Consider the following 21,733-nt stretch of genomic DNA (forward strand, 5'->3'; position numbering starts at 1 on the left):
AAGAAGACTGACTGGACCCTGACCTAAAAAAAACAAAGACAAAACTAAAAATCAGCTCATGAAGGTGACCGGACTAGTGCTTTACCAGCATTTATGAAGAGGATTTTATTTTAGAAAAAACAGTTTCATGTTTACATGATGTTTTAGTCAGAGTTCTCCAGAGAGACAAAACCGATAGGAAATATCTATGAGAAGAGATTTATTAGGGGTATTGGCTCACTCAATTATAGAGAGAAGTCCCACGATAGGCCATCTGCAAACTGGAGAACCAGGGAAGCCGATAGTATGGCTCAGGACAAGTTCTAAGTCCCCAAACCAAGGAAGCCTGTAGTGTGGCACAGTCCAAATCTGAAGACCTCAGCATCAAGGAAGCTGATGGTGTAACTCTCAGTCTGAGGCTGAAGGCCTCAGAGCCTGGCGGTCACCCCCTGGTGCAAGTCCTGGAGTTAAAATTTAAAGTATGCATTATTTTTTACTTAGTAATTCTGCTTCTAGAAATCTATCCTACAGATACACCTCACATGTGCAGAAAATTATAGGCACAGAAATGTTCACTGAAGCATTGTTTATAATAGCAAAAAAATTAGAAATGACTTAAATATTAACCATTAGGTATAGCCCTCCTATGTAAGATGACCATATGTCCCAATTTTCTTGGGGTGGGCCCAGTTTACATCTGTGCTACCAGCATAATTATTAAGTGCACTGGATTTTACTCTCAGAAGTATCCTGATTTGGATGAGAATTTATGTTTGCTATGTACCCACACTGATAGCGTGGAATACTATGTGGCTGTTAAAAAGAATGAGGTAGAACTATATTGACATGGAAGTATAGTCAAGATAAATTGTTATGTGAGAGAAACAAATTGCAGTACAAGGTATACTTTTCCATTCATTTTTAAAAGTAAAATCCCTAACCTCTCTCTGTATATGAATGAAAGAGAATGAGAGACAAAATCTGTTGAAAACGTCTGGAAGGATTTGTATTAATTTGTTACTACGATAATCTCTGGTTAGAGATGGCAACCTAGTGAATGGGCATATATTGAATTTTTTAAATAAAAACAACAGTAACAAAAAAAGGAGGAACTTTTGATTACCGGCAGATTCTATAATTTTTAACCAGAAAACATTAATGAATAAAATAACTATTAATAAATTGTTTAGTATAAAATTATAACTATTATACTCTGTCCTTTAAAAATAATAACTATTACAAAGAATGTATTAATGAGAAATTTAAAAATTGCCACTGTCATTCCACATCACAAAATCAACGTTTTTCATATTACTTCCTGTTCCTTGTCTATGTGCTTCTTACATAGTTATAACCAGAGCACAGATATGTCATATATTTAATCACACTCTGTAGCATATTTTTTTGCTACAAACTAGTAGTTAGCACTTTTTTAAACGTTTTCTATGTGATAGGTACTTAAATGGCTTACATATATTATATGATTTAATCTTCCCAAATGTGTACGAGGTAGTGACTGTTATTATCCCCATTTTATGGATGAGTAAACTGAGAAGAGGTAATTTGCCCAAGACTACACAACTAGCAAGTGGCAAAACTGGGATTTGAACTCAGGCAGCCTGACTCTTGAACCGATGTTCTTATCCACTACTCCTATTGGCCTCCCTTCAGTTTTTTAGTGACGGTAATATCAGTGTACAATAATTTACTTAGCCATTTTCCTAGTTAAATATCTAGTTTATAGGCTTTAAAATCTGAACCTCATAAGTTAGTACATTAAACTGGTGCCTACTATGTGCAGGAACCTATTTTAGGTACTGTGGGCATTGGTATGTATATAATGCAGTTATGGTCTAATATTATTTGACCTTGCCTTACATAGTATGTTCCTGAAAAGTTATATATATATGTGTATATATATATATGAGATGAAAATTAGTTTATGCAATCATGTTTTTCCCAATTGAGTTTCATTATTTTAAAGATATATTCCTCCCGAAAAACAAATATTTTTCATTTAAATAATCAGAAAGTATTTAATAAAAATCAGCACTGTTTGACATCTTCCAGGATTCTGCTTTTGTGCATAATGAGCTGTATTCTTTCATATGACACCTGCAAGAAAAATTATTTAAATGAACACATAACATGATTTGTGATCACCAAATAGAAGGGCATAAAGTTGAACTCTGTTCACATGGAGAAATTATGTGGATAATCCCCAAATCTTTTGTTTACTTTCAGAATATGTATTCATGCTTATATTGAAATAGGGTAAAATTACAACTTTAGGGTTTGTATACAGTGGTCACATTTGTAATTCGGGAGGGTTTTGATAGCTTTCTAACTACTACTTCTGTTCTTTGGATCAATGTTAGTTGCTACTCTTTTATCTTTGGGACATAAAGATATCAATTTAATAGAGAAACCTAAGTACTAGACAAGTGTCAGCTGCGGTAGGAGATAATTAAGAGCTTTATTTTAAAGCTCACCTGCTGGATTTCTAGATACTTGTTAAAATAAGAGTAAAATACATGATTATCTGACAAATAATTTAGAACCCACTTTGTTTAATTGTGACATTAGTGTTTAATGGCACTTTTGCTGATCTTTCTATTAAAATTTTGTATTAAATACAGCATTTAGTTGATGATGGTTTCATTGAAAATATTCATTATTTCATTGATATTGAATGTAGTTGATGTTTGGTTACTCAGTGTAACTTCTGTACCTGGTCTTTTCAGTGTTCTTACTATTTTTTGTTTATATTTTAAGTCAGTCATGAAGATTTTCACACATAAATGAAAAGTGAAAATAATTACTACATCATAAAGTACCCAGTTAATTTTTATATTTCCAATTGTTTTATAAATGTCAGTTATATTTTTTAATAAACATTATTAGATAAGTTTTAGATTTACAGAAAAATTGCAAAGATAGTAAGTACAGAGAGTTCTCATATACTCCATACCCAGTTTTCGCTATTATTAACATCTTATATTAAAATGGTACATTTGTTACTATTAGTAAACCCATTTTATTAACCCATATTAAGTCCGTACTTTATTCAGATTTCCTTAGTTTTTCCCTGATGTCCTTTTTTCTGTTGCAGAATCCCATCTGGCATACCACATCACATTTAGTTGTCATGTCTCTTTAGGCCCTCTTGGCTGTGACAGTTTCTCAGACTTTCCTTATTTTTGATGACCTTGATAGTTTTAAGGAGTACTGGTCAGATATTTTATAGAATGTCCCTCTGTTAGGATTTGTCTGATGTTTTTCTCATGATTAGACTGGGCTTATAGTGTTGGGAGGAAGAACATAGAGGTAAAGTGCCAACCATTATCACATAATTTCAACGGTACATATTTGACTTACACTGTTGATGTTGACCTTGATCACCTGACTGAGGTTGTGTTTGTCAAGTTTCTCCACTGTAAAGTTGCTCACCTTTCTCCATATTGTACTCTTTTGGGAAGGAAGTCACTATGTGCAGCTATGCTTAAGGAGTGAGGTGTTATCCTCTCCCTCCAAGAGTGTGGAGTAACTGTAAATTATTTGGAATTTTTCTGCATGAGAGATTTGTCTCTTTTCCCCTATTTTTTTTTTTGTTTGTTTGTTTGGAGACAGAGTCTTGCTCTGTTGCTCTGCGTAGAGCACAGTGGCATCATCATAGCTCACTGCGGCCTCAAACTCCTGGGTTCAAGCAATCCTCCTGCCTCAGCCTCCCGAGTAGCTGGGACTATAGCCCCACACCACCATGCCTGGCTAATCTTTCCCCCTATTTTAAAATCTATTGAACTACATTTTTATATCAATATGAACTCATGGATGTTTATTTTATACTTTGGGTTATAATCCAGTACTACTTTATTTTTTTGCTCAAATTATTTCAGCTTTGGCCATTAGAAGCTCTTTAATTTGGGCCCGGTGTCCCTTTGACATATTTCCATCATTGTGTTTTTAGTTTTGGTTTCTTTTTGGCACTTGTTACCTTCTGGCTCTACAGGATGCTCCAGACTCATCTTTAATATTTCTCACCCTAATCTTAGAATTAGCTATTTCTCACAGAGTCCTGGTTCCTTTCATAACTATTATTTTTTTAGTAACAGCTTTATTGAGATATAACTCATATACTATACAATTCACTTATTTAAAATGTATAATTCAGTTGCTTTTAATATATTCACAGAGTCATATAGCCATTGATGCAATTTTAGAAAATTTTCATCACCCCAAAAGAAACCTTGTACCTCATCAGCAGTCACTTTCCATTTCTCAAGCTCCCCTTCCCTAAATAACACTTCCTGTGTTTACTTATTTGGCATGTTTCATATAGATGAAATCATACAATATATAATCTTTTGTGCCTGATTTCTTTTACTTAGCATAATGTTTGCAAGTTCATCCGGATTGTACCTTGTATCAGTACTTCTTTGTTCCTTTTTATGGGTGAATAATATTTCCTTATATGGCTGTAATACATGTTATCTGTTCATTTATCAATTGATGGACATGAGATTATTTCCATGTTTATACCTTTTGGCTATTATGAATAATGCTGCTATATATTAAGGTAATTTTTTAAAGGTTTTTTTTAATTTGACTCAGAATCTACACAATTGGTTGGTATGTGTTTTAAGTTTCTTTTAAGCTATTATATAATTATCCACCTCGCCATCCACATTTTCTCACTTGTAATTTATTTGTTGAAGAAACAGTCATTTGTCCTGAAGAATTTCCTTGCAGTTGAGATATTGCTGATTGCATCCCCATGCAATGATGGTGTCTCTTACTATTTTCCTCTGTCCATTTTTTTCTTTTCGTCTTAATTGGTAGTTGAATTTGGAGGTTTTATCAATTTCAGGATTTTGTTTTGTTCTGTTTTGTTGGACTACCATGTAGGTGGTTGTGGTAGTATATTCTTTTATCAAGAGGCATATGTGTGGTTGAGTCTTTTTCTCTGTTTCAGGGTTTAGCAAACTATGGCTGATGGTCAGATCTGGTCTGTGGTCTGTTTTTGTACAACTCGTGAGCTAATGTTGATTTTTATGTTTTTAAAGTGTTAAAAAAGAATACGTTTTATTCTTTTATTAAGTTAAAAGCATAAATAAAGGAGAATATGTGACAGAAACCATATGTTGCCCACAAAGCCTAACATATGTGCTATCTGGCCCTTTACAGAAAAAGTTTACTGACTCCTGGGCTATTGACTTTTTATTGCCTAGAGTTGTCAGTTCATTAGGGGTTGCAAAATAATGACATTCTATCATTTTTCATTTAATTAGTAGAATAATTCTATAAATAAAAATTTACTCATCAACATTTTACTGCCATAAGGAACAGTTTGATTAGGAAAGATGCTTAATTCTTTTCCTCTTACTTGCCACTTTTCAAAATAATGATTTGGTTCTATAGCATTCACCAAAGATGACCAATTAGTTTTTACTTGTTTTTTTTTTTTTTAAATCATTATAAATTAATGAAATTCAACACATTTGGCCATTTCAATTTATTATAATTGTTATAATTATTGAAGCTTAAATGTTCCATACAAGGGGCCTTCATAAAGTTCATGGGACATACATATTATGAAAAAACTATGTGTAGTTTTCAAAATTTTTTTACACCAAAATAAACTCGTACTAACTTGTTACAACATGTCTGAACAGGATATAGTTTGAGGCACTAAGAAGGATAAGGCATCAGTTTGAAAAGAGCCCCTATCAGTGCAACACGAATTCTGCTAAAATTGAAGAACAAGCATCAAATTTATGGTGAAGCATGGGTAGAGGAATGGTGAAATCATTGATGCTATACAAAAATTTTATGGGGACGATGCCCCAAAGAAATCATTAGTTTACAAATGGACAACTCATTTTATGAAAGGATGAGATGATGTTGACAAAGAAGCCATCCACATCAATTTTGAAGAAAAAATTCACCTTGTTCGTCCCCTGAAGAGGACCGAGAACTGACAGCACAAACATCAGCCAACACCACAGACATATCAATTGGTTCAGCTTACACAATTCTGACTGAACAGTTAAAGTTGAGCAAACTTTCCACTTGATGGGTGCCAGAACTGTTGTGCCCACATCAGCTGCAGACAAGAGTAGAGCTTTCAATGAAAATTTTAAACAAGTGAGATGAAGATCCTAAAGAATTTCTTCAAAGAATTGAAACAGGAGATGAAACATGGCTTTACCAGTAGGATCCTGAAGACAAAGCACAATTAAAGCAGTGGCCACCAAGGGGTGGACGTGTCCAGTGACAGCACAAGCAGACCTGACAGAAGCGAAAGTCACTGCAACAGTGTTTTTTGGATGCTCAACGCATTTGCTCATTGACTTGCTGGAGTGCCAAAGAACAATACATCTGCTTGTTATGAGAGTGTTTTGAGAAAGCCAAAGTTTTAGCAGAAAAACACCTGGGAAAGCTTCACGAAAGAGTCCTTTACCACAGTAGTGCTCCTGCTCATTCCTCTCATCAGACACGGGCGATTTTGTGAGATTTTTGATGGGAAATCATTCGGCATCCACCTTACACTCCTGATTTGGCTCATTCTGACTTGTTTTTGTTTCCTAATCTTAAAAATCTTTAAAAGGCACCTATTTTTCTTTAGTTAATAATGTAAAAGAGACTGCATTGACATAAATTCCCAGGACCTTCAACTTTTTAGGGATAGACTAAGTGGCTGGTATCACCACTTACAAAAGTGTCTTGAACCTGATGGAGCTTACATTGAGAAATAAATTATATATATATTTTTAAATTTCAGTTTTCCATGAACTTTCTCAAGTCCCCTCATTTGGCTATTAAGAGCCTTTTTTGAGTCCTTTGGGATGACCTTAGTATATTCATTGATAGGGGTTTTTTTGTCTGTTTTTTGGAATGACAAGATGTTTTATGTTCATCCCACGTTCCAATCCCAGACCTGGAGCTAGCCATTTTTTGAAAGTTCTTTTGAGTAGAAAATGATACGTAGAGACCAAAACCTGTGTTCACTGCTGCTAGGTTGGTCATGGTTACTAGGCCTTCTCAGTGAAGTGAACTAGGAAATACATATTTTTAAAATAAATAAAGCATGAATTAATATTGATTGGTACTTAAAATTGAGGGCTACAGGGTTTTATTTCATCTCCTTGATTTTACATCTATATTGCTTTTCTTCCACTGAGAATTCTATTCTCCATGATATTGATGAAGTTATTCATTTGCTTTATCCCACAATATACACACACAAGCACACCAGTCTCAGAATGACAGTACTAACTGCAGCAAAATGGTTATTGAAACAGCCTAAAATTTTTTGTAGTTCTTTTGGTCCTTAGGGTATATCCTACGGTTTGGTTACTGTGTTCTTAAATTCTCTTGGATTAGTTCTTCTCTGTGTGGGTATAATGACAACTGAAGAATTAGGTTTGTTTCATTTCTGCTTTCAATTTTTTAGAGATTTTTAAAATTTAATTTTGTTTTTCAATTATGTAAAATATTTTTGTGCTCTCAAGTCAAATATGTGATCAACTTCTATTCAGAGACATCTAACTTCAATCTCTGTCTCCTTCACCACATTTTCTCTCCCTATGTGTATTAAAAGTTATCTGTGTGTATATTAATATCCTACCTTTCTTTGGTAAGTATACTCACATATCTTCAACCTTGCTTTTTTCATGTAATTTATTCTAGAGATCACTCCATGGTAGAATATAAAGTTATTCTACTATTCTGTTTACAACTGCATAGTACCTCATTGTGTCAAGGTACCATAGTTTATTCAACATGTCTCTTATTGATGGACATCAGGGCTGTTTCTGGGTTGTTACTATAAGTAGTGCTGCAATTAATGGCCTTGCTTGTTGTACCTATCTTTGTATTTTGGCCAGTGTATCTTTGGGATAGGTGCATAGACATGGGATTGCTAGGTCATAAGGTAAATGCGTATATAACTGTGCTAGATGTTGCAAATTTTCCTCTATAGTGAGTGTACCATTTTGCATTCCCATCACCCTATTTCCCTATAGTTTGCCTAGAGAGTATGTTGAACATTTTGATTTTTGCCAGTTGATAGGTGAGAGATTTCATCTCAATGTAGTTTTAATTTGCATTTCTTTTACTATGAGGTTGTTTATCTTTTAAAATGATTAAGGGCCATTTGCTTTCATTTTAGTAACTAATTCTACATCTATGTGACAGTAATATGCAGCAGTGTGGAAAGTCTTATTTTACTCTCAGAGATGCATTTACAGTTGCTTTGCGTTAATGCACGTATGACTTCATTATAGGTATTTTGGGTGGTCGTGGTCCATCTTTCTGATATGTTAACATCTTTTTTGGATTTTGAGGTTTCCATTCCTTTTTTGCTTTCCCCCAAGATTATTTTATACTGAAAGTGTGTTATCAAGAGATTAAGAGCTCAGTGAATGAATGAAATTTGTGACTTAATATGGCAGCCTACTAATGCAGGATTGAGTTAACAAGCTTTTGAACTTTGTTTATTTCTATCAATAAATACACAGTTGAATAAGGAGAATTCTAGAACCTGGTATAAAGACATTATGAGACTATGACAGGATTTTTCTGAAACATTTGTTTCTTTTGCATTGAGAGTTTGTGCATGCACAGCATTTCTTGCAGAAAATAGCTTTGATATTATAAGATTCATTATTAAGGATCTTGTGTTCTTCTCTTTTGCATGTATGTAAGTTGTTAGATTGTCCTGAGATTTCATAAGAATTACTTCTTTTAGTAAAGCTGCTGACAGCAAAAGCTTTCAATAAATTATTCATATGCTGTTTGTTTTCTGCATTCATGAATTAATGCATCTTTACTCAGTTTTTTTTTTAACTAAACTTGGTAAAAATTTGTAGACATATGGTGTGTACTTGAATACGATCTGTAATGCTTGTTTTCCATATGAGGAAAGTACTCTATTAGCGATATTTAGAGCAACATGAGCTTTCTAGAACATAGCTATTACTGAGGAATAATGGAAAATAGCTTTCAAAAATGTGAAATAATTATTCTCATAAAACTTCTGCTCTTTTAGGATGTAAGCACTGAATTTTATCATTCTCTACTTGTTCACTATCATCTGTATATTTACTGTTCACTTTCATTCACTGAAAACTTTAGATCTTATTTTACAGTCTTCCTCTCCATTCCAAGACAACCATTGTTCTGGGTAATCGAGTTTCTATTTGGTTTGCCTTTCCAATGTCATTTTCAGTTCTTTGACTGGGTGTGTTCTGGTGGTCGCTGGCTGGCACCTGTCCATCCCTCAGGTTTCACATCATTTTGCAGGAACATCCTCTCTGACTCTCTAGGCCAATTAGCCTTTCTCCATGCACCTTGTACGTACCCTTCCATGGCTCCTATCACACTGTTCTGTGATTGTGTTTGTATGTGCTGTGATTGTATCATGTGTGTCTCCTCCACTATAAACACTGTAAGGGCAGGTACTAAGTGTCTTGTTGTCTTAACCTGAGTGCATAGCATATAGCACCTGCTGTATGCCAGGCAAGGTTCCTGCTCGCATCGAGCTTATAGTATATGGTGGGGAAGGGAGGGTATTAAAGTAGAGCAAAAAATTCAAACAACAAAAGAAAATCTTTTTTGCTCTTATGCATAGTAGACTGTTAGTAATATTTTAGAAAGAATTAATATATATTCTTATTTTAAAGATCCCTTCAAGTTCAGAAATGTTGAATGCTATTGATGTTACTGACTTAAACTCTTGAAACTGAAGAATTTAAAAACTGTAATATACCTTTTTGGACATAGTTATCTATGGTAATTAGGTTATAGTTTAGACCCTTTATATTTTATTGTTTTTGTTTTTTTAATTTAGTTTCCTTGAACAGAGCTATGGTAATCAAGAGCTATTTAGAGGTATACTTTAGAAGTAACAATGAGGAGCAATGGTTAGCTTCAGAAATATTTAAGTAAAATTATATGGCTGAATTAACAGCATGGTAGGATAAATTATGTTTTTATTAAGAAAGGATACGTTATATTTATTTTCCTTTATAAAGGTCAAGACCTAGATCTTAAAATTAGAAAGTTTCTCCTCAGATAGCTAAAATATAGATTTGATAGTCAATAGGTTATCTGATATAGGTATAATATTTGGAACATCTTTCATAAAGTACAGGTCACTTTATTAATTTCTAAGTCTGTAATTATATGAAAATGCTACCTTAAATCTATTTAAAAATCTTACATACCCAGAGTATCAATTAAATTTTTTCATTGCAAGCATCAGAAACTTTAACTAACATAAACAAAAAAGAAATTTATTGGAATGATACGGTGTAGCTTAAAGGGCCAACAGAAAAGGTAAAGAACCAAAGAAATGCTCCCTGTTTCATTTGGGCCAAAGGGATTAATTTTCTGTAAATTATTACTTTTCTGGGTGGGGACATTGAATTTTCTTAAGTCTTTATGGCTAAGAGTATATGCTAGTGTGTTCCATAGTTTCTGGTATGTTGTTATTGCTTAGACAGTAAACAACCCAGTGCAGTGTTTTCTCTTGACATTTTAATATTGCAAAAGTATTTCAAAATAATAACATTCTCCTAGATAACAATACCATTAATCACATCTAATAAAATTAAAATTAATTCAGTAATATTATTTAATATACTCAATTTAAAATCACCAAGATATTCCTTAAGTGTTATTTTGTAGCCCAGGATCTAATCAAGTTTTACTCCTTGCATTTGCTTTTGTGTCATTACTCTCTTTTCATCCAGAACAATCTTCTTGCTTTTGTTTGTTGTTTATGACATTGACTGTTTTTTTTTTTAAGAGTCCAGGGCAGTTGTCTTGAGAATGTCTCACTTTCTGGATTTATGTTATTATTTTTTCATGCGTAGATTTAGGTTAAACACGTTTGCAGGAATACTACATGCTTCTTACTGCATCCCATTAGGATGTGTATGATGCAAGGTTGTCCCACTACTAGTAATACTGAATTTCATCACTTAGTTAAAATGGTACCTTCTAGATCTGTCCATTGTGAAGGTAAACTAAAAAAAAAAAAGTTCCTAGAAAGTTTAGTTTCTAAGTAGACATTACTGAGTAGGTGTCAAGAGAGGGTGTTGATAGTTTCTTAAAAATCCATTAATTTTTACTATTTAGATGGCATACCAGTTATTTGTACTTGACAGCCAGGAAAGAGCTTTGTTTTGATTCTTCACAGTTACTGTCATGATTCATATTAGTTTTTTACCCTTTGCAGAAATAACGCAACTGTTTTTTTTTCTTTAGAGAATTCTTAGAGAATGTGGTGGTTTTAAAGAGTATTAATGAAGGGTAACGTGGGCCATTACAATGCTGTTCAATAGAAATATAATATAAGCTAAGTGTATACTTTAAAATTTTCTAGACACCACACTGGAAAAGTAAAGGTGGAATTAATTTTAATAAGATATTTTATTTAAATGAATATATCCAAAATATTTTAACATGTAATTAGTATAAAATTATCAGTGAGATATTTTATATTTTTTGTGTGTGAGATGCATTAGCTTTTCTAAATATGGTATGTATTTTATACTACTTAAAGCACGTCTTAATTTAGATTAGCTACACTTTAAATTCTCAATAACCATGTCACATATCACTATCCATATTGGATAGTGCAGATCTAGTGGTTGTGATCTTGGGCACAGGGGAACCAGACTAACTTGGTTCAGATCTTGCCTTCTTACGAGCTAGCTTCATGACTTTGGGAAAATTATTTATTCTCTTTTGTAGCTTAGTTTTCTCATTGTAAAATGAGGATAATAACAATTCCTTTAGTTAAAATAACTCAGAAGCAGAAAGTCAAATATTGGATGTTCTCACTTGTAAGTCAGAGCTAAATAATGTGGACACATGGTCATAGAAAGTGGAATAATAGAAATTGGAGACTCTGAACGGTGAGAGTGTGGGAGGGTGGGGGTGAAAAATTACTCAGTGGGGTACAATGAACACCTTTCAGATAGTTACACTAAAAGCCCAGCTTCACATCTGTGCCTTATATTGCTGTAATAAGACTGCCTTTGTAGTCCCTAAATCTTTAAAAATAAAAAATAATAATTCTTACCACTAGAGATGGAGGATTGAAAAAATTAATACAGGTAAAGCACTAGAATGGTGCCTGGCACATAGTAAATGCTTAGTAAATGTTAACTATTATTATTATGTCTTTAGACTTGGTCTCATAATTCCCATTGTCTTAGAAGTGTCCTTGTATTTTATTAGGGAAACTAGGGACTAGATCTCAGATTCCTTGACTTCTGTTTTCTATCTCGCTGGTTTTGCCCTCAGTCCTTTGCTTTACAAACTCGTCTATGGTGACTTTATAAACTGGTAAGATGAATTAGATTTTCTGGGACAACTTTAATTTTAAGCGTCCTCTCTTGTTACCATAATTCATTGAAATGAGTAGGAAAATTCAACACCTATGCAAATGGTAATGAGTTAATGAAAGATTTATCATTATGATGAAAAAAACCCCACAAAATATCACAGAAGATTGAGAGCTACAGTATACTGGGTCGTTGTCTTTCTCTTTGTAAAACAGATATCTCCCAGAAAAGTCTATATGATGTAGCAATAAGGTAAAATGGATTAGCATACAAAATAGAGGTGATCTTGAATTCATAAGTGTAGTTGTATCCAGTTCAGAGTTATTTAGAATGTTTTCCAAATTAGTTGATTATCCAGTTTTATAGTAGGTAAGAATAACTGCAGAAGAGAAGTGTTTAATGAAGTTTTGCAAAGGAGATGTCCTATTTAAAGATGACTTGACAATTTATTGTGACAAAACATTTGGTACTCAGAATACTAGTAAGGTATTATTGCTCATGGTAGAAAAATATGACATCACTTAACAATAAATAAATGTCAAGAATGGAAAAATAAGCACCACATGTACTCACCAGCAAATTGGTTTCCCTGATCATCACCTAAGTGCACATTTGGGAATAACACCAATTGGGTATCGAACTGAGGTGGGGGCTGGGGGGAGGGGATGGGTGTATACCTACATGATGAGTGCGATGCACACTGTCTGGGGAATGGACACGCTAGAGCTCTGACTCAGGGGGATGGGCAGGACATGGGCAATATATATAACCTGAACTTTTGTACCCCCATAATAAGCTGAAATAAATAATATAAAAAAAAAGAATATTGACAAAAAAAAAAAAGAAAGAAATGTCAGTTGAAACCTTTATAACTATTCACTTAATCAATGAAAATTTCTTCAAAGATGTTGCTAAAATGAAATGGTGGTCATTGAATATTACAGTGGTGTAACAGTGTCTTGATTCAGATCATTGGATTGCACCTCCAAGGTAATTTTCACATTATAACATCCTTGTGGCCATATTTTTATCAGTAAAAGTGGGACTAAAAAATACTCTTGTTTCAGAAATTCCAGAACCTTTGCAACAGTATTGGGTGAATTTGCATCAGTGTTGGGTCTTACTCTTAGTCTTTTGGCCACCAGTATGAAAAAGTTACTTGTAAGATGTTTTCATGAAAGGTCTGCAATTAATGTGAAAATTCTTAACATTTTTTTCACCTAGCAGAATGAAAAACGACCAATTCAGATTTTCCTCTGATTTTGAGCTGAAGTATAAATATTGCTGAGGTTGTTGGCATGCTAACCGATACTATTAATATACTTTTTCTGAGAATTCTTAATTTCCAGGTAACTGGTCAGAACATTGATGGTACTGTTTGCAGGTTATCACATTGCATCTGGTCTTCTTGTAGATCATGAAGAAATTACATAAAATATTAACTTTATGACACTTTTAAAAAGTGATATTAAAACATTTTTACAGACAAATTTCAAATCATCTCAGTATAAAATTTTGGAGACAGAGTCTGATCTTAGAAAAAACAATGCAAAATCACTAAGAATCACTAATACTCAATTCCGTCTTGGCCCTGCCACCTTTCCTACCTGTAGGATCCTGAAAGAGGATAAATATGAAACACCAAACATAAACCGAATAACAATAGCAAACGTGGGATCATTTTAACACTTTCTGGTAGTCTAGCCTGCTGGTCAGGAAGATAGACCTTACAAAAGAGAAAAAAGAGCAAACAGATAACTGCTGCGAAGATCATATGTGGGGCAGAAGGATAGGGGACTAGGACCTCTTCAGAAATGGTTGTCAGAGAAGGCCTCTGTAGAAGGGGCAGTTGGGGTTAAAACGTGGTGGACGAGAAGAAGCTAGCCATTTGACAGAGTGGATGCAGAGCGAATGTTCAGGCAGAGGACAGCAGATGGAAAGGCCCCAACATGGGAAAGAACATGCCTTGTTCCAGAGACTAATATGGCTTATTCAGAGTTTATTGAGTGAGAGGAACTGTGACAGGAGATTAGGCTGGAGAGAGGCAGGGAAGATCCAATAGGCTATGGTAATGAATGTGGATTTTATTTTAGCTATAATGAAGAGCCGTTGAAAGATTAGGTAGAGAAGAAAAATGATCAAACTTGGGTTTTAAGGTTACTTAATATTATTTTACACATAACAATTGTCAAAATGTGATTAAAAGTAAAAAGTACAGTCTATATTATTTTATACATTACAAGTTCTAAAATGTGGTTGAAAACTAAGGTCCTAGATTATTAGCAATTTGGGGAGAGATATTGTAGGTTTTTGAACTGCAAATAGTTAGTATTTATTGAAGACCTGTTACCTGCCAAGCAATGAGATAGGTGCTTTACACAAATTCTCTCATCTTCACAAAAATATCCTTGAAAGGAGGCATATTTTTTCCTATTTGACAGAGGTGGAAATTTTAAACACAGAGAGAAATTAAATAACTGGTGAAACTGAGGTAGGATTCAAAACCATGTCTGTCCAATTTCACTGTCCCAAGTTTTGTCCACTGTTTTTTTTTTTCTTTTGGTAGGGAGGGGATGGGGGAGTAGGGAAATGCAGACAATTGAAGAAAAGGAAAGCACTCTTATTATATTTAATAATGTTAGCTGAATAAATGAATTCAGGTATTTTTTATTTTGAGGAGTGGTTGAGAAGGTAGGTCCTGTACATTAGAACAGTGTATCAAATTGCATTTCACTTTAGAAATTGAATTTCCCTTTAGGATATTGTGATCCTGAACAAGAATTTCAGATTCAGCTTTGATTAGAAGTTGATATTGACTGTTTTTATGGTATACTTGTGTACCATGAAGTTTTTAAAGCATGCATTTTTATCAGACAGTTAAAATGATCTATATAAGATTAATAATTAATTACACATTTTCCACAGGAAAGGGTTTATGCAGTGTCATAAAACAGGGAAGATGATGTGTCTGAGGTAGATTCAGTCTTTGGGGGAAATAGCTATGCAGGGCAGAGAAGAGAGGCTGAGCTCTAGAGCCAGGAGCACTAATTGTTATGTAGCAAAACAATGTGGAAAATACTTAATCTGAAGTGTTGCCTGCCCTTAATTGATAACATACATGAATATATTTCGTTGAGCTCTTTGAATATTGATTTAGTTTTCTGATTTTTAAATTTTTAATTATAAATTGAGAACCTAAAGCAAGAGAGCCTGAATTATATGATGTTATTGGACACCAGGGGATCAGGACAGATAGATAAAATGTAGGATTTGGAAACTGACAGGATGGGGTGGGACTGTTGAAAGTAACTTTATTAAGAAGTAAAAGAAATGGAAGTCCTTTGACAGTAATTTCTTAGCTTATAATGAAGAGATAATTTTCTTACAAATATTATATAGAATGCTTACATTTGTAGGTGTATAAAAATGTTTGCTTATTCTTCTGCCCTGCATTTCTGCTACTATTAAACTTTGAACCTCTTCAGGCAATAGGACAGGTATATTTCATTTTGTTTCTGCCAGTATTCAAATACCATGTTAATTTTTTACTCTGGGCATAATAAAATTTAGAATTATTATTGGTCACACAGTTAAATTATGCAGTGAATGATATGATTGGTTGATATGGGGGATGGTTTACAACTGAAAGAAATTCCCTGTGGATATTTTCCTTTCATGAGATGGAATTCCATCAAGAAGTGTGAAGTCCTCTATCAAAAAGTGAGTAGTCTATCAAGAAGTGAGAGTTATTCCATTAAAAAGTGAGAAGTTTTCAGAGACTTGGGAATGTAGCAGATACTAGACAGGATCATTAAGCGTATTTCATAATAATTTGCCCAGTGACTCTGGCCACAGTAAACTAAAATTAATTAAATTTAAGTGGATAAGGAATCAGAACCCTGGTAAGAAGATATAGGATAGTTTTTATACAATGTCAGCTAAGGAGTGAGTATCTGATAACCCCTCTATTGTGACAAAAGAAAAAGTGCTTAAAGAAAATGGTGATAAATCTTTTAAAAAATAATCCTTTGTTCCTGGCAAAGGATTGTTTAGCAACAACAGAAAGACTTTTGTTATTGAAAAAAAAGATGACAAGAAGAATGCATATGTAATTGTCCATATAAAAAAAGTAGCAATACAGAATTACATGAAGGAAAAAGCCTTCTCTCTGTGTGCTTGCCATCAGCAGCTCAATCCCACTACTCTCCCTGGGAAAAAACACTGTTATTAACTAATTGATTTGGGGCACACAAGTCTCTACATGTATATATGTTTTAATATAAGCAGGGTCTACTGTTACCCCAGACTTTTCATAATGTCCCCCTCCTATGCTGCCTGTGTGTGTGAATTTATTAATGGAAATAACTATATTTCTGCTTAAATAATACTATTTTTATGTAAAATATTCAGAGACTACCAAAGGTAAAAGAAAAAATTAAAAATAAACTGAAATCCCTGAGATAATCGCTATTTTGGTGACCTTTTTAAAAAATATATCCCTTTAGGTGTTCACACAAGTGTGAACATACATCCACATCTACCACATGTATGCATAATATTTATAAATGGATTAGACATACAAGCTGATTATTATTATCATGAAACTATTTTATGTACACGTGGGAATTTTTATCTCCCCTCCCTGTCCAGTTTCTTCCCAATCCTTCCCCTCCCAGTAACCAGTGGTAACAACCTGGTATGAGCTTTTCTTATCTTTCTAAATGCTCCTCTATAATATGAAATTATATAATTTGTACTTCTTTATGTTATTCATTTTTCACAGAACTCATTCTACATCAGCTAAAACATAGCTCACTCATTTTTGCTGGATAATATTGTAAGGCAGGGATCAGCAAACTACAGTCAATGGAGCAACTCCATCCTGCTGCCTGTTTTCGTAAATAAAGTTTTATTGGAACTTTACTGGACAGCCTCACCCATTTTTCTTTTGAGTAGCTTAACCTTTTAAATTCTTTCTCTGTTGACACAGTTCCCCCAACCCTAATCTGTTTGTCTTTTGCTTTTATGGTATTTTGCCATAATTTTTTTTTTTAAAGAAATACAATGAAGTAAAGAGTGTCTCTTTTCTTTTCTAGCTTTGGGATTTCCTAATTTTGATTAAAAAGGTTGCCCAACTCTTTGTATTTCCCTAAAATATCTTCTAAGATTTTTATTATTTTTAAAGATTTTTTAGAGGCAAGGTCTTGCTCTATCACTCAGGCTGGAATGCAGTAGCACAATCATAGCTCACGATAATCTTGAACTTCTGGGCTCAAGCAATCCTCCTGCTTCAGCTTCCTGAGTAGCTGGGACTACAGGCATGTGTCCCCATGCCCAGCTAATTTTTAAATTTTTTGTAGAGACAAGATCTCTCTATAGTACCCAGGCTGATCTCAAACTCCTGGCCTCAAGTGATCTTTCCACCTTGGCCTCCAAAGTGCTAGAATTACAGGCATGAGCCACCACACCCGGCCCATAAGATTTTTATTGCTTACATATTTTCATAGGTTTGGAATGCATTTTTATATGTGTATTGAGTGGCAATATGGAATAGTGGTTTAAATCACAGGCTCTGGTTCTGTTATTTACTATCTATGTGACCTTTTATAAGTTGACATTTCTGTGCTTTGGTTTTCCTCTCTAAAGTGGAACTGATACTTGTACCTATCTTGTCAAGGTACAAGATAGGTGAAGCTTAAATGAGTGGTTAATATATAGAAAATGTTTAGAACACTGTCCTGTATGTAGAAGCTGTGGTCCCCAAGCCCCGGGCCATGGACCAGTACCAGTTGGTGGCCTGTTAGGAACTGGGCCTCACAGCAGGAAGTGAGGGGCAGGTAAGCCAGTGAAGCTTCATCTGTATTTACAGCCGATCCCCATGGCTTGCATCACTGTGTGAGCCCTGCCTCCTGTCAGATCAGTGGTGGCATTAGATTCTCGTAGGAACACCAGCCCTACTGTAAACTGCATGTGAGGGATCTAGCTTGCACGCTTCTGATGAGAACCTAATGCCTGACGATATGAGGTGGAACTGAGGTGGTGATGCTAGAGCACTGGGGAGTGGCTGCAAATTCAGATTATAATAGCAGAGAGGTTTGACCGCACAATAAATGTAATGCACTTGAATCATCCCGAAACCATTCCTCCCCAACCCCCATCCATGGAAAAATTGTCTTCCATGAAACTGGTCCCTGGTGCCAAAAAGGTTGGGGGCCAATGCATAGATGCACATAAATGTTTATTATTACATGTTGTGGGGTGGGTGTCTCATTTTTCTCCCATATGGATAAAGAGGTGTCTTAGTAACATTTATTGAGTTCATCCTTTTCCCTGATTGATTTAAAATGTCATCTCTGTTGCATAAGTTTCCGAATATGTATGGGTGTGTTTTCAGGCTCTGTAGCCTGTTAGGTGACTTTTTATCCCCTGCTCCAGAGTCACAGTGGTTTAATACTTTAGCTTTATAATTTGGCAACTGATGAGTGAAGTCCCTTTACTTTGTTCTACGAAATTATTTTGGCTCTTCTTGGCTGCCTTTTGTTCTTCTATATAGTTTTTTAAAAAATCATCAGAATTTACAAAAACCCTGTTTGTTATTAAGTCTTAGCATGGAAGAGAGTGATTCTGATTGGTCAGTATTATTAATAGAATGGAACCTGTGATGTCAATACTTAAACCAGTGGAAGTTTTAGACATTATCTGGTTGTATAATCTAGAGTTTTATACCATCCACTGCTAGGTGGGTACTGGGAACATTGTGAATAAGAACACTGTAGAAAGATCTTAAGCCTACAGTTCCCAAACTGTATCCTGAGATAGCTTGATGCCTCAGAAAAAACACACAGGGACATTTCAAACTTTCTAGGGAAACACAGCGACATCTGTTGGACACTGTGCAAATCTTCAACATTTAATTGTGCTGCCATCATTTTGTTGCTGTGCATCTTTTGGTGGTTGCTGTTTTAAAAAGCAAGTACCTTGCAAAAATCAGTGTGGAACAGGAATTTGGGTGACGGTATCCAATTGCACAGCTTCAAAGTTTGAAAAGTTGTGCAGTGCCCAGCAGGTGCACATATTCCCATAATACCTAATTATGTTTTTTAAAAAATGAAATAAAAAATTATTTTTCCAGTTTATGTGTATTATTTTTCAAAAAGATACTAACTTTTGAGGACATAAATGCTTACTCATTTGTTTGAACCTAACTATTTAAATAAATGGAACTGTTAGGTATTTCTTTTGATCTAGGGAATTCTTGAAAAAAATTAGAGAGAAAATAAGGGCACAGGGAGCCAAGAAAGTTTGAGAACCTCTCTACCTTAACAAATAAGTTATTACAAATATTTGAAGATTAAGAACATTTTAAGTGCTCTATAGGTAGAGTGTATGCCGTGTTAAATACTTCTGTATATATTGGCTTATAATAGGGAGAGCTAACCTTGCATGGGCGGGCACCAGGGACAGTCAGCATTTCTGAGAAACTTACATTTAAGCTAAGCTTTGAAAGAAGACTAGGAGTTGAGTGAAGAGGGGTGGTGGCAGAAATAGCTTGTTGGGAAGAGGCAGAAGCCATGGGGGACTGATGAGAGTGGATGAGTTGGCTAGCTGGAGATAAACAGAGGCTAGAGCACATGGTGACTAACCTGGCAGTCCGCCCAAGGAGTTTCTTTAGACTTCTATGCAAAAGGCAATGGCAAGCCTTTGAGGGGTCCTACTGTGGGAGTAAAATACACAATGATATATACCTAAATATCTAAATAATACTGTATGCTCAGTGAGTGAATATTCATAGAGTGAATATCTTTGTAACGTTTCAAAGTGCCCTGATTTTCAAAGGTGTTAGTAAACTTTCTTATGAGTGTAATTTGCTCTTAAGTTTTTGAACAGACGCACTTTTTTTGTTCAACTTGGCTGATATGGGTATGGATTTTTTAAATGAAATAAAAGCAAGACAGAATGTTAAACCATAAAACATTTAAATTGTTGTAATTTTTTGGTATTTTGTGACATAGGAAAAATTTCATCCTAAGTTTTAACTAAAATTTCTATTATTTATTATCTAAAATGTATTTTAAATTGTTAATTTGTACATTTTAACCACCAATCTATTTATATCTTTTAAGTTCCCAAGTTTAAATTTGAATGGTGTAATACAGCTTTAATAGTTGTACAGGAAAGATATAAAAGTAATTTCTCATAGTTTATCATTTTGAACTTCTCTTTTGTTTATATTTTGACTTATTATAGTCCCAAATCAATATGAAAAATTTTAGTAGTAATAAATAAACTAACTGCAGGTTACTTTTGAAAAAATTCTAAGTTCATTTTCAAGAGTTTTGAGACTTGAAAAATGAATTTCAGTGTTATCAAGTGGGAATGGAGACCTGAAACTCTTTTCTAACACCCCCTTGTGGCATTTGGGAAAGGGTGATTAGTTTGATTGGAATTGAAATTTATAATGTAAGTGTTGAAAAACTTTTAAAACAATTCAAAATTATTTCCTTCCCTTTTTCAGTGTGTTTCATATGTCTTTAGAACCACTCTTTCACTATATAATATAGAAGTAGTGTCATGCTTAAATTTGTAATGTAAATATTTGAAAAAGTCTTAGTTTCATTTGTTGGACTAGGCTTCTCTGATTGTTCACATGAAGAAACCTGATTACAACTTGAGTTTACAAGAGAGTTGCTCAGTTGTTTTCTTGAAGAAAAGAGGTAAAGCTTTAAGTTGGAAACCTTTCTTTGGCTGAGAATATAAAGTTTATAGCAAATATTTTCTTTAAATTTGTTCTTCCCGTATTTAAAGAACTATCCATGGACTTGAAGAAATTAAGCTGATTCTTCCTGTGCTCTTTACATCAAAATGAATTCTAGATGAAGAGTAGGTGTAGAAAGTGAAACCACAAAAGTGATAAAACAAGGCTGAAATTTTTTTAAATCTTGGGATAAAGAAGACCTAAGCATAAGATTTAATTTTATGTTGTTTAAAATTTATCATTTTCTCATAATAAAAATCATAATCAAATGGAAAAAAGAATATTTGTAAAACATAATAGCTATGCCCAAAGATTGTTTTTTAAGTCAATAGGGTGAATAATCCACTAGAAAAATGGACAAAGTGTATATGTAGTAAATTTATGAAAGAAATACAAGTAGCCAATAAATATGAAAGATACCTTATTTAAAAAGAAGCAATTTTCTGCTTTTGTGTTCTACAGAAGATTTCACTTTGAATACAATAATTTTAAATATTTATAAATCTTATAGGGTTTGAAATAACTTTTATTAGATATTCATATCATATAACAAGTCTTGATTATCTCAGATAGAAAAGTTTTTTTTCCCTAATGTTCTTCTAAAAAGAGGTCAAATTTTGGTTTCCTAGTAAAAAGTAAATTT

At 34.0% G+C, this 21,733-nt stretch overlaps 1 protein-coding gene across 2 annotated transcripts in view; it reads left to right on the forward strand.

Annotated features, from left to right (window-relative positions):
- Positions 1-21,733, forward strand: part of NEO1 (neogenin 1) — a 196,125-nt gene that overhangs the window by 34,085 nt on the left and 140,307 nt on the right. The window lies entirely within an intron of this gene.

This window comes from Lemur catta, chromosome 1 (assembly GCF_020740605.2).
Source record: "Lemur catta isolate mLemCat1 chromosome 1, mLemCat1.pri, whole genome shotgun sequence".
Lineage (NCBI taxonomy): Eukaryota > Metazoa > Chordata > Mammalia > Primates > Lemuridae > Lemur > Lemur catta.